Raw genomic sequence first — 16,914 nt, 5'->3', positions numbered from 1 at the left:
GCTGTGGGATTCTCATATATGACCTTTATCATGTTTAGGTATGTTTCCCCTATACTTGCTTTGTTAAGAGTTTTTATCATAAATGGATGTAAAGTTTGTCAAATGTTCTTTCTGCATCTACTGAGATGATCATAAGGTTTTTATCCTTCATTATGTTAATGTGGTATATCACATGAACTGATTTGTGTATATTGAACCATCCTGGCATCCCTAGAATAAATCCTATTTGATTATGGTGTATAACCCTTTTAGTGTATTGTTGAATTTGGTTTGCTAATATTTTGTTGAGGATTTTTGCATTTATGTCCATCAAGGTATTGGACTCTACTACTGTTTTTCTTGTGGCACCCTGGTCTGGTTGTGGTATCAGGGTAATGGTAGCCTCACAAAATGAATTTGGAAGACTTACCTCCTCCATTATTTTTTGGAAGAGTTTGAAAACAATTTGTATTAGTTCTTCCTTGAATGTTTGCTAGAATTCACCAGTAAAGCTGTCTGGTTATGAACTTTTGTTTGCTGGGTCAGGATACTTATTCTTTGTATTTTTAAAATTATTCCTTTACCTTAAATGTCCTGTTAATCCTGACAGTCTAGCAGATCTTTCAGGAATTTGAATGCCTACTATGTTCCAGACACTGCACTAGACAAGGGAAAGCAATTGTAAATAAGATAGATACAGTAGTTACTTTCATGAATAGTTTAAGGAGAAAGATATTAAATCAACAAATATGATATATAGATAATTCATGACAATTGTGACAAGTACTATCTTGTACATATGAGAGCAAGTATAGTCTCTGCCATGTTGTGCAGAATTAAAGGGAGATCCTACTCTCTGTGTGGCAAGACCAGGATAATAGTGGGGACAGCATGGCCTGAAGGAGAGCATAGATTCCTGAGCCACACGACATGATGGGCAAGCACCAGTATGGCAGCTGGAAGAGAAGACAAAAACACAAAACTGAAAGCCCTATGAGGGCAGCGGTCATCCCTCCCTTGTTTACTGCAACATCCCCGATATCTAGCATCCCTTGGCACACAATAGACACTCAGTAAGTTATATGGGGTTTTTCTGGTTGGATAGGCACAATACACAAGACCATGGGGGAAATCTCAAATATAAATGAGAGATAAGCTGAGGAGACTTATACTTCAGCATATAAAAACATAAAGTTGTTATATAAGACTACAAAAAGAAAGTGGCAGCTTATTATAGTTCTCAGGGACATTCCAGTAATACTAACTAAAGATTTGTTTTAGGGACCACGTCACAAATGCTCTGTAATAAACACAAATTGCTATGGTCCAACAGCCAAATCCAAAAGTTATAAGAGATTCAATTTACTTTGGAAAAGAAGATCCAAAATTTCCTTTGGGAAACCACCTTTCATTAATCATTAGTCATGTGGTTTCCATGGAATTGACTTCAAACCTAGCTATAAGGAAATCCCTGATTGGCCTAAAATAAAAATCCATCCTTGTGGCTACACTGATTAGTTTTAGAATGCCACATAAACCAGTCAGAGCCAAGGAAACATGTTTAGGCTTCCTCTGGAATTGGTAGTACAAGATATGAAACCACAAAATAAGCCAGTAAAGCAAAAGCAAGCTAGACCAAACCACACTGGAAACTCAGCCTGCCTGACTTGATGTGAACCAATCCATTCCCATTTTCCTTAAGGTACTTTAGGTTAGATTTTCTAGCACTTCCAATCTAGAGAATTCTAATGGACACATGCCTTGTTTTCCCTGTCCTCACTCTATTCTGGGCTGAAGCAGGCTGGGTCACAAGAGCAATGAATCTCCCTAACTTAAGCTTCTCTGCAAGGGCTGCTAGGATTTCTCTGGCAGGTCTCCACAGTCATCTTGCCAGCACTGAAGGTCTTGGGAAAGCTCCCTTTGCCCTTATGTTTAAGGTCTCCAACTTACAACCTGTCCTCCCTGCATCTGGTTCCTATGGCAGGAAGGCAAAATGCCCAATATAGATAATGGGGAAATCCCTGGGCTTGAAGCTCAGAGTTATTGATGCAATAACAGATTTCAGCTCTCCCTTTCTGTCCCCACCTTGTCGGTATCCAGCTACTCAAAACCAAGAAAGAAGTTCAGGGGCTTGGTAAGATTATACAGGTAGGTACCACAGCCCTTGAAAGCAGAAAGGCAGTTTTGACTCTTTTCACACTGCCTTGCAGTCCAAGATTAAGTGGCTATGGGCCTTTCTCTTTGTTCTCCACAGGTGACCAGCATTCAGTAATACCCCTATGGTCACAGGATGCTAAGGACTGAGTTCTCTCCACCAAAATTCACATGTTGAAGCTCTAACCCCCAATAAGATTGTATTTGGGCCTATAAAGAGGTAATAAAGGTTAAATGAGGTCATAAGAGTGGGTCCTAATCTTATGGGACTGGTATCCTTATAAAGACAAAAGGATAACAGAGTTCTCTCTCTCCCCCCACCACACACACATCACAGAAAAGCTTTGTGAGGGCACTGCAGGAAGAAGAGTGTCAGCAAGCCAGGAAGAGAGTTCTCACCAGAAACTAAATCAACCAGAACATTGATCTTGGGCTTCTAGACTCCAGAACTGTGAAACTATAAACATCTGTTGCTTAAACCACCTAGGCTATGGTATTTTGCTATGGCAGCCTGGAAAGATGAATAAACAAGAGATTATGGTTACCTAAAGTCAATGGGAGGGAACTGTGTGATAAGGTTGTCCAGAAGGTCGATGCAATCTGAACCTACTTTGAGAAAAAAATAATGTACTGTTGCTGCCCAATAATCATCACATTTTACTCTACCATACAGAAAAAGAAACAGTCAGAGGGCCAACCAGGATGATAAGTCACCATTGAGAAAACACTGAATTTACTGGCTTAAAAATAAAGAGTAGTAAAGGAGTGTCATGTTGAAGAACAAGCTAACCTTTTTCTAGGTACCTAAAAAAAACTAGGAGGCCAATGGAGAAGGGAAGGATAAAGCCAGTTTCAATTTATCATTAGAAAGCCCTCACAAAGAGTTGCCCATTGAAAGCGTTGCCTCATTGGGTCATAGAGCACCTTGTTACTAAAGATTGTGAAGCAGAAGCTGAATAAACATTTCTCAGAAATATAAAGCACATAATTCTCACTGTGCAACACAAGGTTGAATTATAAAACTTCTATTTCTTATTCCAAATCTATGATGTTATGAATCTATGACTACAGCATAGTAATTAAGAATTAGACGGTAAATTTCTAATTTCTCCCACAACCATATAAAATTACAACTAAACTACAGAACAGCCATTATTCAGAACTGCATGAAATCTGGCTGAATGGAAGTCCTACAACTAGGGAATTAAAGGAAAAGCCACATGAAGACTGGTAAGAGGGGCAGAGACACAGAATGGGCTGGTCCCACACCCATGTGTGGCAGATATAAATCAGAAGGGATATCTTAGTTGTGGAGGCCTCCCTGAGTAGCAAGGGATCCGAAACCCACATCAGGCCCCCCAGACCAGGGTTCCAGTACTGGGAAGAAAAGTCCCCATAACTTCTGGCTGTAAAAACCAGTGGAAATGGAGGCTGAGGCAAATGGATGGATGCTGGAGTCCCAGGCTCATACACAGAATTACTCAAAATCACTCACTCTGAGCTCCAGCACTAAGGCAGCAATTAAAAGGCATTGGAAACATACAGGGAGAAACTGAATTGTTCAACATCAAGACAAGAGTTAGGGGGCAGCTTTCTCTCACACAGAAGGGCTGGCAGAGGCCATTGGTCCTTTGATAAGCCCTCCCCCCATAGAAACAGAAGTATGCCATATCTGAGACTCCGTCAACTTTGCTTACACTGTTTTCCATGCCCTGGTGATTCCTTTAAGCCCTACCCTCAAATTTTGAACCCACCTAAGCTATTTCCTGTGGCTTTCCCAAATGAAACACCTGTCTTGGCTCATGCTTTATATTTTTCTAAAATCTCTCAACAAGCAGCTCTGGCCTCTGTGTGCCCCATATCTCTCACTGAATGGCCTCACAACCAGCACTAGCAGCAGCCAGCCTGGTTCACAGCTTGGCCATACATGGGCCCCTCCAAGCCCAGCACGAGCAGCAGCAATTTGCAGATTTCTTTGTAGCTCATGCCAGGTGACAATGAGCAGAAAACAGGAGGTGGCTGACCTTGGTCTGCACCTCCCAGGAGGTCCCGAAGGTAGTGCACCCAGTGGACGGCTTCAGACCATGTCAAAGCATCACCACCCAACCACCCCACAAGCAACACACTAAAGGGGAAAACTCAGCAGGCACCAGAGCCTTGCTGAAGTAAGTCCTATTCTGAGGGATGGGCCCCTGCACAGCTGATCCTCCAAAATGGTCAGAGGTTGGTGGACAGTGGTAACAGCCAGTCTTTGCAAGTGATTGGCCTGAGGGTAAATCCCTCCCATTGATGTGTCAACAGCAATCAAGGCTCAACTACAACAGGAGGGTGTACACAGCCCACACTGGGGGCACACCTTGAGCACCCAGCTCAGGTGAATGGGGAGGCTGTGCCACTGGACCTGACAGAATGCCTACTACATTAGGTCACTCTACTAAGCCTGGGAGACACAGCAGCTTTACTGAATACATAGAAACAAACACAGGGAGGATGACAAAATGAGGAAACAAAAACTTGTTCCAAATGAAAGAACAAAACAAAATTCCAGAAAAATAGCTAAACAAAATGCAGACATGCAATCTACTACATGTGGAGTTCAAAATGCTGATTATAAAGGATGCTCAATGAACTCAGAGAGGACCTCCACAGCCTAAAAAAGGAACAGTCATAAATGAAGTATACACTAACTGAAATGAAGAATAATTTACAGGGAATCCACAGCAAAGATGAAGCTGGGAATCAAGTCAGCGATTTGGAATGTTAGGAAGCAAAAAACACCCAATCAGAACAGCACCCAATCAGAACAGTAAAAATAAAAATTAAAAAAATGAGGATAGTGTAAGAAGCCTCTGGGAAAACTTCCAGCATAAAAACATTTGCATCATGATGTGCATCAAGGAGAAGAGAAAGAGCAAGAAATTGAAAACCTATTTGAAAAAAAATACTGACAGAAAACTTTCCTAACTTGATAAAGAAAATAGACACACAAGTCCAGGAAGCACAGAGTCTCAAACAAGATGAATCCAAAGAGACCCACACCAAGATACATCATAATTAAAATGCAAAAGGCTAAAGACAAAGAGAGAATCTTTTATTTTATTTTATTTTATTTTATTTTATTTTATTTTATTTTATTTATTTACAGGGACAGAGAGAGAGAGTCAGAGAGAGGGACAGATAGAGACAGACAGACAGGAATGGAGAGAGATGAGAAGCATCAATCATCAGTTTTTTGTTGTGACACCTTAGTTGTTTATTGATTGCTTTCTCATATGTACCTTGACCATGGGCCTTCAGCAGACTGAGGAACCCTTTGCTGGAGTCAGTGACCTTGGGTCCAAGCTGGTGAGCTTTGCTCAAGTCAGATGAGCCCACGCTCAAGCTGGCGCAACCTCGGGGTCTCAAACCTGGGTCCTTCCACATCCCAGTCCAATGCTCTATCCACTGCGCCACCACCTGGTCAGGCCAAAGAGAGAATATTAAAAGCAGCAAGAGAAAAGCAGTTAGTTACATACAAAGGAGCTCCCATAAGACTATCAGCAGATTTCTCAACAGAAACATTTCAGGCCAGAAGGAAATAGCACAAAGTTCCTTCATCAAAGTGATGAAAAGCAAGAACCTACAACCAAGATTATTCTACTCAGCAAAGCTTTTAGAATTCAAGGACAAATAAAGAACTTCTCAGACAAGAAAAAGCTAAAGGAGTTCATCACCAAACCAGTGTTACATGAAATGTTAAAGAGTCTTCTTTAAGAAGAAGAAGAAAAAAGAGATCAGAAATATGAACAATAAAATGGAAATAAATACATATCTATCAACAGTTGAATCTAAAAACCAAAATAAACAAACAAGCAGAACAAAAAGAGACTCATAGATAGAGAACATTTTGATGGTTGACAGATGGGAGGGCGGCTGGGAGGATGAGTGAAAAAGGGGAAGGAATTAAGAAGTACAAATAGCTTGTTAAGGGATAGTCATAAAGATGTAAAATACAGCATAGGGAATATAGCCAATATTATTCTAAAAATGATGTTTAGTATCAGATGGGTACAAGATTTATTAGGATGATTATTTAGTAATTTATGTAATATCTAATTACTGGGCTGTACACCTGAAACTAATATAATAATGTATGTCAACTGTAATTGAAAAATACAAATAATTTTAAATTTAAAAAAAATTTCATAAACAAAATAAAAATGGGGGAGAAAAAGAGCTAGACTGATGGTTTTAAATCCAAGCTCTGTCACAAAACTGTATATCTGTGAATGTTACTTCCTCATCTGTAAAATCAGGACACTAAGAGTATTTTCTTCATCTTGTGACAGTTAAATGAGTTAATATATGTAAAAAGCCTAGAATAGCACCTAGCCCATGGAAAGTTTCCATTAAGTGTTAGTTATTATTATTAATAGCTCAGTGATAACAGAGTGCTCAATACCATAATAACTAAACTAGGATACAATATATATATAGTCCTAGTCCTCAAAACTAACAAATGAAAGTAGGAGAAAGCAAAGACAGCTATTAACTTTTGAGTTCCTGCTACAAATTGAACATTACATATGTATGTGTGTGTGTGTTTATATATATATATAGAGAGAGAGATATATATAATTTTTATTCTTCCAAGAAACATAAAAATAGGCATTACAATTCTCATTTTTAAATGACAGAACCAAAACATATAAGATAAAGTAATTTGTAGCTTAGCTACAAGGCTTCAAAAGAAAGTCTCTTTCCATTCTAGCAGCCATCTCAAAACTAATCTCTTCCTTTCTATCACCTAATTCCATCCTTGCCACCTAAATATAGTGAACAGTATGGTGGGAGTTGAATATAAATATACGCTGCTCACAAAAATTAGGGGACCAGGAGAACATGCAGAGATACTCTGGTACTTCCAGCCTTTTGTATAGTGCATTTTCACCAATAAAATGAAAGTTGGTACTGCATCTCATTTGCATAATCAAACAACTTTCTTTGACTTGTTTGCTTTTCTGATGTTCTTGTTTAATAAAAAAAAAAAATCAAATGCTTTTTTTTATCGCATCATATTCATTTTTAACTATCCCCTAAGTTTTGTGAGCAGTATATTTAAGCTCTGGAGTGAGGCAACCCAGGGTCAAATAGTCATTTACTAGCTGTATGACATTCAATAAGTCATCGAACTCAGGTTTTAGCTCTTCATTATGAAATGAAGAGGATGATAATAGTGCCTGTATACAGAAAGTACTGGCCCAAGGCTAATCATAACGAGGTGTTAGCTGGTATTATCATTCCCATTGGTGTATAAATAAACTGAGGCAAATGAGCCATAGAACTTAGACTATAAATCAGGTATCTTGTTTCTAAGCCATTTTTCTGTTAGGCCATACAGTCGTACTGATGTGACACATTAGCATTTCTATTCTAAAATAAAAGACTACTTATCCTACTTGTACAAACTTGAACATTCCTAACACTGATCTCTTAATCAAAATGATTATATTTCTGCAGAGCTCAAATATCTCCTGTGTTATAATGCTAAATGCTAATGACCGAATCTTTAAACATAACAAATTAGGTCTCTGGTCATCCCTCTTTGCCCACTCTTCCTGTATGGCTTAGGAAAAGAAGGCGCCCTCTGGTCCTATGACCCAGCTGCCACCACCCCAGGCAAGAACCCTGCCTGGCGTCAGTCCCATGCTTTTTGACCTGCTACAAATCTGAGTGTGCAGCTGTTACAGAAATGCTACTTTCTCACATCTGGCTTATATTTTCTTTACCAATGGTCATGTTTTCAGTTTGTGACTCTTCCAATGACCCCAGCTGGACTTCCTAACAAACCCACCCCCACCATGGGCAAGCATTTCCTTTTGGTGAAACTCCTTTCCAGTATGACCCTGATTTTTGTTTTTCTTTATTATATTCCTTTATGGTGACAAACGAACACTCACTCCCCCTCCTATTGTGGCTTAGAGACCGGAATAACAGTTCTTGAGTTAATTTTTTTTAAGAGGCAATTAGAGATTGAGAGATTGAGAGTGCCTATTCTCTCTCCCTCACTCTCAAATTAGGCCTCTGACCCACTCTCTCACATCGATGACAGGTTTCTACCAGCCTGCAGATCCCAATTCAATGCCAAATATGGCTCCCCCATATGGCAAAAGGGCTGCTGCCATGGGACAGCTGCTGAGCTGAGGCAAATCCTATTTGGAGCACTTATGGCCTAGAGGGTGTCACCTCCAAGATGTTCAGGGCTTCATCTTTCCCTCCCAGCCTGCCCATTAGGCTCAGAAGCAGGCATGCAGCATAATCACCAGTGCCCCTCCTGGATCCCCGAGGGGAGCCCCTCCTCAGGGTGGAGCGTCTGTCATATGGCTACCAGGCATCTGGGTTTGCGCAGACTTTTGTTGAGAGGTGAAATGGTGCCAGGATTATACCGTTTTCCTTCCCTGTGGACATTCATCAGAGTAAATGACAAGAGTACATGAGCCCATCAATGATTGGAGTCCCACTTGGCAAAAATGGATTATTTGGATCCAGGGTCTTGACTTCATGTAGTAGGAATCCCTTCCAGTGTTAAAGTACAGAGGGGCTTGAGTTGTTTTTCAGTTTATATCCTTGTCTGGTTACTGCCGCCCCCCCCCCCCCCACACATGCACACACATTCTATAACTGATAGTTGGTTTCATTTTCTTCCTTTTAATTTTTCCACGTTCTTGCTATTAATGTGAAAACATTCTGTACTTCAAAGTCAGGTTGATAAATGTTAGTGCTAAATCAGCAAGAGTATTAAGGTCACAAAGGTCATCTCTGCCTCCAGCATCAGAAAATGCCAGAACTAGAGGGCTGGGAAGGCAATGTGGCTAGAGACAGAAACAAAAGCAGAACTAGAAGTCAAAATAAGTGACATTATCCAATAACATGAAGAAAGAAAGGAAAAAAAAGGGATGGGGGAATGGGAGCTAAGAGCATGGTGAGAGATTGAGGTGGGAGAAAAATAGGAATATTTATTAAGCATCTACTATATACCAAAACTTTACAAGATGATTCTATTTTTATGTAATGACTGATGCCCACAAGGACCCTATAAGAGAGATGGTACCCCATTTTTACAGAGCAGTAACTTGTTTGACATTGTCTTAGAGCTTGCAAGTATGAGACAGTACCTGAATCCAAGTTTGTCAGAATCTGAAACCCCGTGCTTTTCAATGCATCCGTCTGTCTCTCTCAAGTCTGAATGGCTGTTTATGTTCAAACACTAAAAAACAACTGTAACTATGGATATAAAAGATGCTAACATTTAAGGAAACTAGGTATATGAGTATATGGGAATTCTCTGTATTCCCTTTACAACTCTTCTATCAGTCTAAGATATTTCAAAATAGAGTTTTTAAAAATGAATGCAACTGCATTTCACAGGGCAGACGTAATCCAGACAAGGAGCCAGTGATGCTGTGGATTAAGAGCCCAGTAACTCAAGGATCAATAAACAGGCCTCATATGATTTACTCATTGTCCTTTCCACCTTAGATGCTAATAAGCCCAAGCATTCCATCTTACCAAAATTAAGAAGTGACTTTAAAAATTGTTATCAATCTGAAGATACTTCCCAGCTAAACCTGTTAATATTGCTAATTTAAACATAGTATTAACAACTGCAGTTACCTACAATGTCACATGCTTATAATGATTATACCTCAGCCCTCTGGAATATGTGCCCAGGAATCTCAGTCATATTATAAGCAACTAAACATAGTAAAATATTTTAAGCTTTTGGTGATAATGCCTATGACTTGTCTAATGATTGGTAACTCACTCATTTAGTTATAAATAATGCCTTTAGTTATAAAGCTTTATGTATCGGCCTGGCATCATCTTTTCATATATAGACATATATATGTATGAAATATGCATATATATACATATATAAGACAATATATGTATACATGAAATATATATGAATATATATTTAAGATAAGTACAGAAATGGAAGTATTCAGAAAATTTTTTAAAATTTATTTTGTTGACTTTTTATGAGAGAATAAAGGGAAGGGAGAGAGAGAGGGAAAGAGAGAGAGAAAGAGAGAGAGAGAGAGAGAGAGAGGAACATCGATCTGTTCCTCTTTGTGCCCTGACTGGGGGTCAAACCAGCAACCTCTGCACTTCAGGACAATGCTCCAACCAACCAAGCCATCTAGCTAGTGCCTTTTTATATATTTATTAGACAAGAAAGATGACACATCAGAAGACACAACCAGGCAAAGAGTGACAGCCATCATTTTGCTTCTATATTTCCTGCTACCACCTTCTGTATTTCTAAAGGGATGCTTTAGAATTCTGCCTTTCTTTTGGGGATGTTCTTTCACCCTCTTTGTGGCACTCCAGGGTCTCTCAGCCTTGACACCCTATCATGGCCAATGGGTAGGCATGTAAACAATCTACATCTGACCCTCTCCCCTAGGAAATGAAACGCTGGCAATCAAGGAGCAGATGGAGCCTAAGTGAGCTGAGTCACTCTGGTGACAGCTAAAGAGATTTTTCATGAGCTCCTCTGACTGAGATCCTGGCTCCACTATAGCTTCCACACTTGTAAGATCTTATATTCTGTTATCATGTGAGCTACACAAATCTATTCTTTAAAACTTTCTCTCCCTTTTAATAAAATTTAATTGGTCAGTTCCTGATACTTAGAGAATCAGAACATTGTACCTGTAAGGCATCTTAGAAATGATCTAATGATAATACTCCTGTACCCGTGACCATTGCATTGTAATTAAAGAAAGTGAATATTTTGTGTTTAGTCTTACTACATAGAAAGTCAGTTTTTTTGCCCTTGATAATAACAACACTCTAGTGTAAATAGTCTCTGAGGGCTTACCCATAAATATAACACAGGATATTGCAAAAGAAAGGAAAGAAAGAGAGAAAGAAAGGAAGAAAGGAAGGAAGGAAGGAAGGAAGGAAGGAAGAAAGAAAGAAAGAAAGAAGAGAGAAAGTCTTGCATCAAAAAATTTTGATGCCATGAACTAGCTCTTTTTCTAAATAAAGACCTAACAATATAGAATATTAATATTTCTGTAGTATTTCCTATGACTAAAACAAGGTAAAGTAGAAAGCATCTCTGAACCTTAATTTAAAATTGCTCATTTAAATTAGGACCTACTGCTATAGTTAAGAACCCCCAAATCTCAGCAGCTTATAACTTTAAAAGTGTATGTTATGTTCACATCACAGTCCAACAAGGCTCATCAGAGGGACTCTGCTCCACAGTTACTCAGCACTCAGGTTCCTCAGTCCTGTAACTCTGATCTTCTGCAAGTCTTTGAATCTCCCCGTTCAGCAGACAAATGGAGTGGATTTTTCCACAGATTTTTTTTTTTTTTTTTTTTTTTTACAGAAACAGAGAGAGTCAGAGAGAGGGATAGACAGGAACGGAGAGAGATGAGAAGCATCAATCAGTTTTTCGTTGCAACACCTTAATTGTTCATTGATTGCTCTCTCATATCTGCCTTGACCATAGGCCTTCAGCAGACTGAGTAACCCCCTGCTCGAGCCAGCGACCTTGGGTCCAAGCTGGTGAGCTTTTTTGCTCAAAGCAGATGAGCTCGCACTCAAGCTGGCGACCTCGGCGTCTCGAACCTGGGTCCTCCGCATCCCAGTCCGATGCTTTATCCACTGCGCCACCGCCTGGTCAGGCTCCCACAGGAGATTTTTATGAGTCAGGCCCAGAAGAGGAGTACATAAATTTCACTCAAATTCCATTGACAAAACTCAGGCAAAGCCACACAGAGCTGCAAGAGAAGCTAAGAAATGAGGTCTAGTTTTATTCCCAGGGCGAAAAGAACACAGATATTAGTAAGTTCAAGTAGACTCTACCACAAGCAGCAAATTCATTGATTTGAAAAAAAGAAAAAAAAACAAGATTAATTTCTTCATTGTAATTTATCTCTATAAACCCAGAATTTTTTCTTTTTCTTCTTTTTTTATTTTTATTTTTTATTTTTCTGAAGTGAGAAGCGGGGAGGCAGAGAGACAGACTCCCAAATGCACCCAACAGGGATCCACCCAGCATGCCCACTAGGGGGCGATGCTTTGCCCATCTGAGCCCTTGCTCCGTTGCAAACAACCATTCTAGCACCTGAGGCAGAGGCCATGGAGCCATCCTCAGTGCCCGAGCCAACTTTGCTCCAATGGAGCCTTGGCTGCGGGAGGGGAAGAGAGAGACAGAGAGGAAGGAGAGGGGGGCGGGTGGAGAAGCAGATGGGCGCTTCTCCTGTGTGCCCTGGCTGGGAATCGAACCCAGGACTTCCACACTCTGCCAGGTCGACACTCTACCATTGAAACCGGCCAGGGCCAGAATTTTTTCTTTAGAGTAATTTATCTCTACCTAAATAGAATTTGCCCTACTTGAATTATCCGTACACAAATATGTTTTTAAAAATACTTTGTTTTACAATGACACAATAAAGGCACCAAAATTATATATAAGTAATCAAGATATGCAAGATTAGTTTCTTACTAAATAGTGAAAACAAAAGATTTACTAGGATAAAAAGAAAGTTGAATGATTAGGCCTCAAATGGAGAAAGGGGCTATTCTCACAGAACTAGCCTGGTTTGCCTGCTCCATCTGTTTTGCTGTTAATATACTCCTATCAGTAAAAGGAGTGGAGACAGAGAAGGCTGTCAGGAAATGACCAAAGAAAACTGTGATATTTTTGTAACTGTGATGAAACATGGTTTATGGGAGCACAGTTCTAGAGTTAAGGAGTAGAGAAAGACCCTTTTGAGTAGAGCTTTCTATCTTCGTGCTGGACTCTCCCATTTCCACAGTCAGGTGGGCTGCCACCAGATCAGAGCCCAATCCAGGTGTTCCTTGTGTGATTAATTGCTATAGAACTCATCCTGCCCTGCCACGGTCAAATTAATAAGATCCTGTTCTCAGCCTTGTGTCCCTCGGTACTTCTCATGGTAAGGGCGAGCATCCTCACAAAGGGGACCTCAAGTTCACAGAAAAAGCAGTTCCCTTATAATTTAAACCCCACTGGACCATACATTATAGTTGCCAGGGGATACGTGATGTTTCTGACCCAATAAGGCCATTAGCTCTGGTCATCTCTAAACCCTCAGGTCTGAGATATCCGTAGTAAAGCCCTAGGATCTGAGTGCCTCTTTTCTGGCACACCCTACCCTGAAGAATAAAGCCCCTCAGTTCCCATGTTTCCATAGCACAATGGCTTGGAGAGGAAGGAGGGGCAAGGTTGAGGAGAGCGACCAGCCTGTAGACCTGCAGACAACAGGCGTGGCTGGCAGGCTGCTCAGAGCCTGCTGCTTTGCACCAGGGGTTTTGCTGACCACATCAGAGCTACACTTGAGAGGGCAGCAGCTGTGGCTGGACACATTTTCTCTAACTGCCTCTTAGCTAATGAACTGGAAGAACCCAGAGGGAGCCAGGAAAGAATGGCTCTCAGGGGGTGTGCATGGTGGCTTCTCCTTCCATGAATTTTCCATTTTTAATTAGGCCTGATGATTTGGTCAGGGTAAGACTTTTCAGATAAAACAGACCAAGCAGGGATGTCCAAGGCCTAATTCATCAATACCCTCAGGATCTCAGACCCAATACTTCCCCTGATTGGGTCCCCTGACTTGTTTTGAAGAAGCAAAGAAGAAAGAAATAGAGTATTTTCAAAGTATGTTTTTTATTTCAAAAGAAACACATGGTAGTTATTAAACCTTGAAACATTTTTGAAACCTACCTCCCCAGAGGTAATGATTCAGTGTTTTTGTTTAGCTTTTTTTTATAGGCAAAGATACCTGTGTGTCATTTACATATATGTAGATATTTAAGACAAAAATTTGATCATAATATAAACTCTTTTGCTACTTGCTCTTTTCAATTACTGTAGCTGCTTGTAGATCTATTTCATTCATTTTAACAGCTGACCAGTGTTCCATTTACATTTTTAAGCAGTTTTTAATGACTAATATCAATACACACTTTTCAGAGTGTTTTAGTAGAATAAATTCCTGATATGGGGTTACTAGATCAAAGTATATGTGTTTATATTAGAATGTATACATAGAAAGAGAATAAAGATTATATTTTAGTATACATTGCCAAATTATAATTTTTTAATATTTTTATTCATTATAAATATGCTTCCAAAACAAATTTAGGGCAAGTTATTTGAATGATTTGGCCCAGCAGAAAAGTTCCTGCCTAGAAAAGTTAAGTGTTTTCAAAATCTAGGTGTGTAGCTATGGAAATATTTGGTATGACCATAATAAGAAAAGAATTTACCCAAAATAGACAAATCCATGAATAGACAAATCATTTGCACAATTTTTGCATTCAGTTTATGATCCTGGAAATTATTCACAATTTTAAAATGTTAACTTCTTTTCTAGTAAAAATCCTAGCTCTTCATGTTTCTATTAAGAAACTCTAGCCCTGGACGGTTGGCTCAGTAGTAAAGCGTTGGCCCAGTGTGTGGATATCTTGGGTTCAATTTCCAGTTAAGGCACATAGGAGAAGTAACCATCTCCTTCTTCACCCCTCCCCCTCCCCTTCTCTCTCTCTCTCTCTCTCTCTCTCTCTCTCTCTTTCTCTCTCTCTCTGTCTCCCCCACAGCCATGGCTCAATTGGTTAGAGCACATCAGCCCCAGGCACTGAGGATGGCTCTGGGAGCCTCTGCCTTAGGCACTAAAAATAGCTCGGTCACTAACATGGCCCCAGATGGGCAGGGCATCAGCCTCAGTGTTGTAGTAATAGAATGTTATAGTAATTAAATATATAGAAATATAAAAAACAAAAATATGGAAGATATATAAAAGTAATTAAAATATAATATTAAAAATAATTAAGGAGCCTGACCAGGCGGTGGCGCAGTGGATAGAGCATCAGACTGGGATGCAGAGGACCCAGGTTCAAGACCCTGAGGTCACCAGCTTGAACCCAAGGATGCTGGCTTGAGCAAAAGGTTACTCAGTCTGCTGAAGGACCGCGGTCAAGGCACATATGAGAAAGCAATCAATGAACAACTAAAGTGTCGCAACGAAAAACTGATAATTAATGCTTCTCATCTCTCTCCGTTCCTGTCTGTCTGTCCCTATCTATCCCTCTCTCTGACTCTCTCTCTGTCTCTGTAAAAAAAAAGAAAATTAAGGAAGTTAAAGTTATGCTGTCTGGATAGGGATTATTATAGTGTGTGCAGATGTGATAGACAGACTCTGACTTTCGAGCAGGGCCCAGTTAATGTGTATGTGAAGTTATACGTAGATAAGAAGTGGCTTGGTGTCATAACTTTGTAAGTTAATGTAAATAAGAACATCTTAAAAAGTGGTTTGATATAAACATTTCAGTAGATTAACATAAAGGGGGTTCCCTGTGAGGAACTCCCAAAAAGGTGGTTTGAGTTGATAATTCTGTAGATTGACACCTGTTAGAAGGCGTTGGCCAGAAAAGGTACTAAAGCTGAGGGGCCCCATGCTGTAGTAGTCGCCCAGACTCCAACGTTGATGTAGACTATCTCCACACCACTCTGAGCTCTGACCAAAGCCAGCCGAGAGGAGCACGCCAACAGGGCCCCCTTAAGCTATACCCAGGCACGCCAAAAGGATTTGTGAGTAATATTGCTTGTGTGATTATCGCAATTAACTCTGTGTGTCGGTTGTGTCTTTCCTCCCGTGGCAGTTAGTGTTAGCACTGATTAGTAGCGTCCTCATAGCTGCCTCAAGAGTAGTCTCAAAGAGGCTGCCAGCCCTGCTGATAAGCAAGAGTGTCCCACTGCAGGGGGAAATCGAATCAGGGACGCCTGATCGACATAGAGCTTGGTCTCTATTGGGACACCCAGCTAGGGGTTGCCAGGTGGATCCCAGTCAGGGTGCATGTGTCTGTCTCTCTATATCCCCTCCTCTCACTTGGAAAAGAAGAAAAAGAAAAAAGAAAATTCAGTCCTAGGTCTAGTTTAGAAATTAGAAATGGAACAGAATCTATAGAAAAGAAGTTAATATCCAGTGTTCCAGTCCTTGTGGCAGGAGTAAGGAAGGTCCTCAACCTGACAAACACTTCTCTTATGCAAGTGGCAGGTGTCTCTGCCCTAGGCATTGGACCGGGCTGGGCTGTCAGCAGTGCCTCAACCCTTGCATATAACATATAAAGAAGATAAACCAAGAAACTTAGCCTTAAACTGTTGCTTCTTAGAGCCACAATTCTGCAACTCACACAAACTTTGTCTTTTTTTTTTTTCTTGTGTTTTTCTGAAGTTGGAAATGGGGAGGCAGTCAAACAGACTCCTGCATGCACCCAACCGGGATCCACTCGGCACTCCCACCAGGGGGTGATGCTCTGCCCATCTGGGGCGTCTCTCTGTTGCAACCAGAGCCATTCTAGCGCCTGAGGCAGAGGCCACAGAGCCATCCTCAGCACCCGGGCCAACTTTGCTCCAATGGAGCCTTGGCTGTGGGAGGGGAAGAGAGAGACAGAGAGGAAGGAAAGGGGGAGGGATGGAGAAGCAGATGGGCACTTCTCCTGTGTGCCCTGGCCGGGAATCGAACCCGGGACTCCTGCACGCCAGGCCGATGCTCTACCACTGAGCCAACTGGCCAGGGCCTGTCTCTTTTTGTCTACCCAACTTCCCTCACTCCATAAGCAATGGAGCAGGTCTGTAGCCTCACTTTCCTAAATCACTGTTGAGCTCTATCCCTCAGTATACCCTAGCCTGGATTTAATCCCAAAGTAGCATGAGGGACTAGCTGAAGTTGGCATAACATTTTTTTTCTTTTTAAGGGTTTT

Source organism: Saccopteryx leptura, chromosome 6, assembly GCF_036850995.1.
Source record: "Saccopteryx leptura isolate mSacLep1 chromosome 6, mSacLep1_pri_phased_curated, whole genome shotgun sequence".
Classification (NCBI taxonomy): Eukaryota; Metazoa; Chordata; class Mammalia; order Chiroptera; family Emballonuridae; genus Saccopteryx; species Saccopteryx leptura.
Note: the sequence above shows the minus strand (reverse complement) of the source record.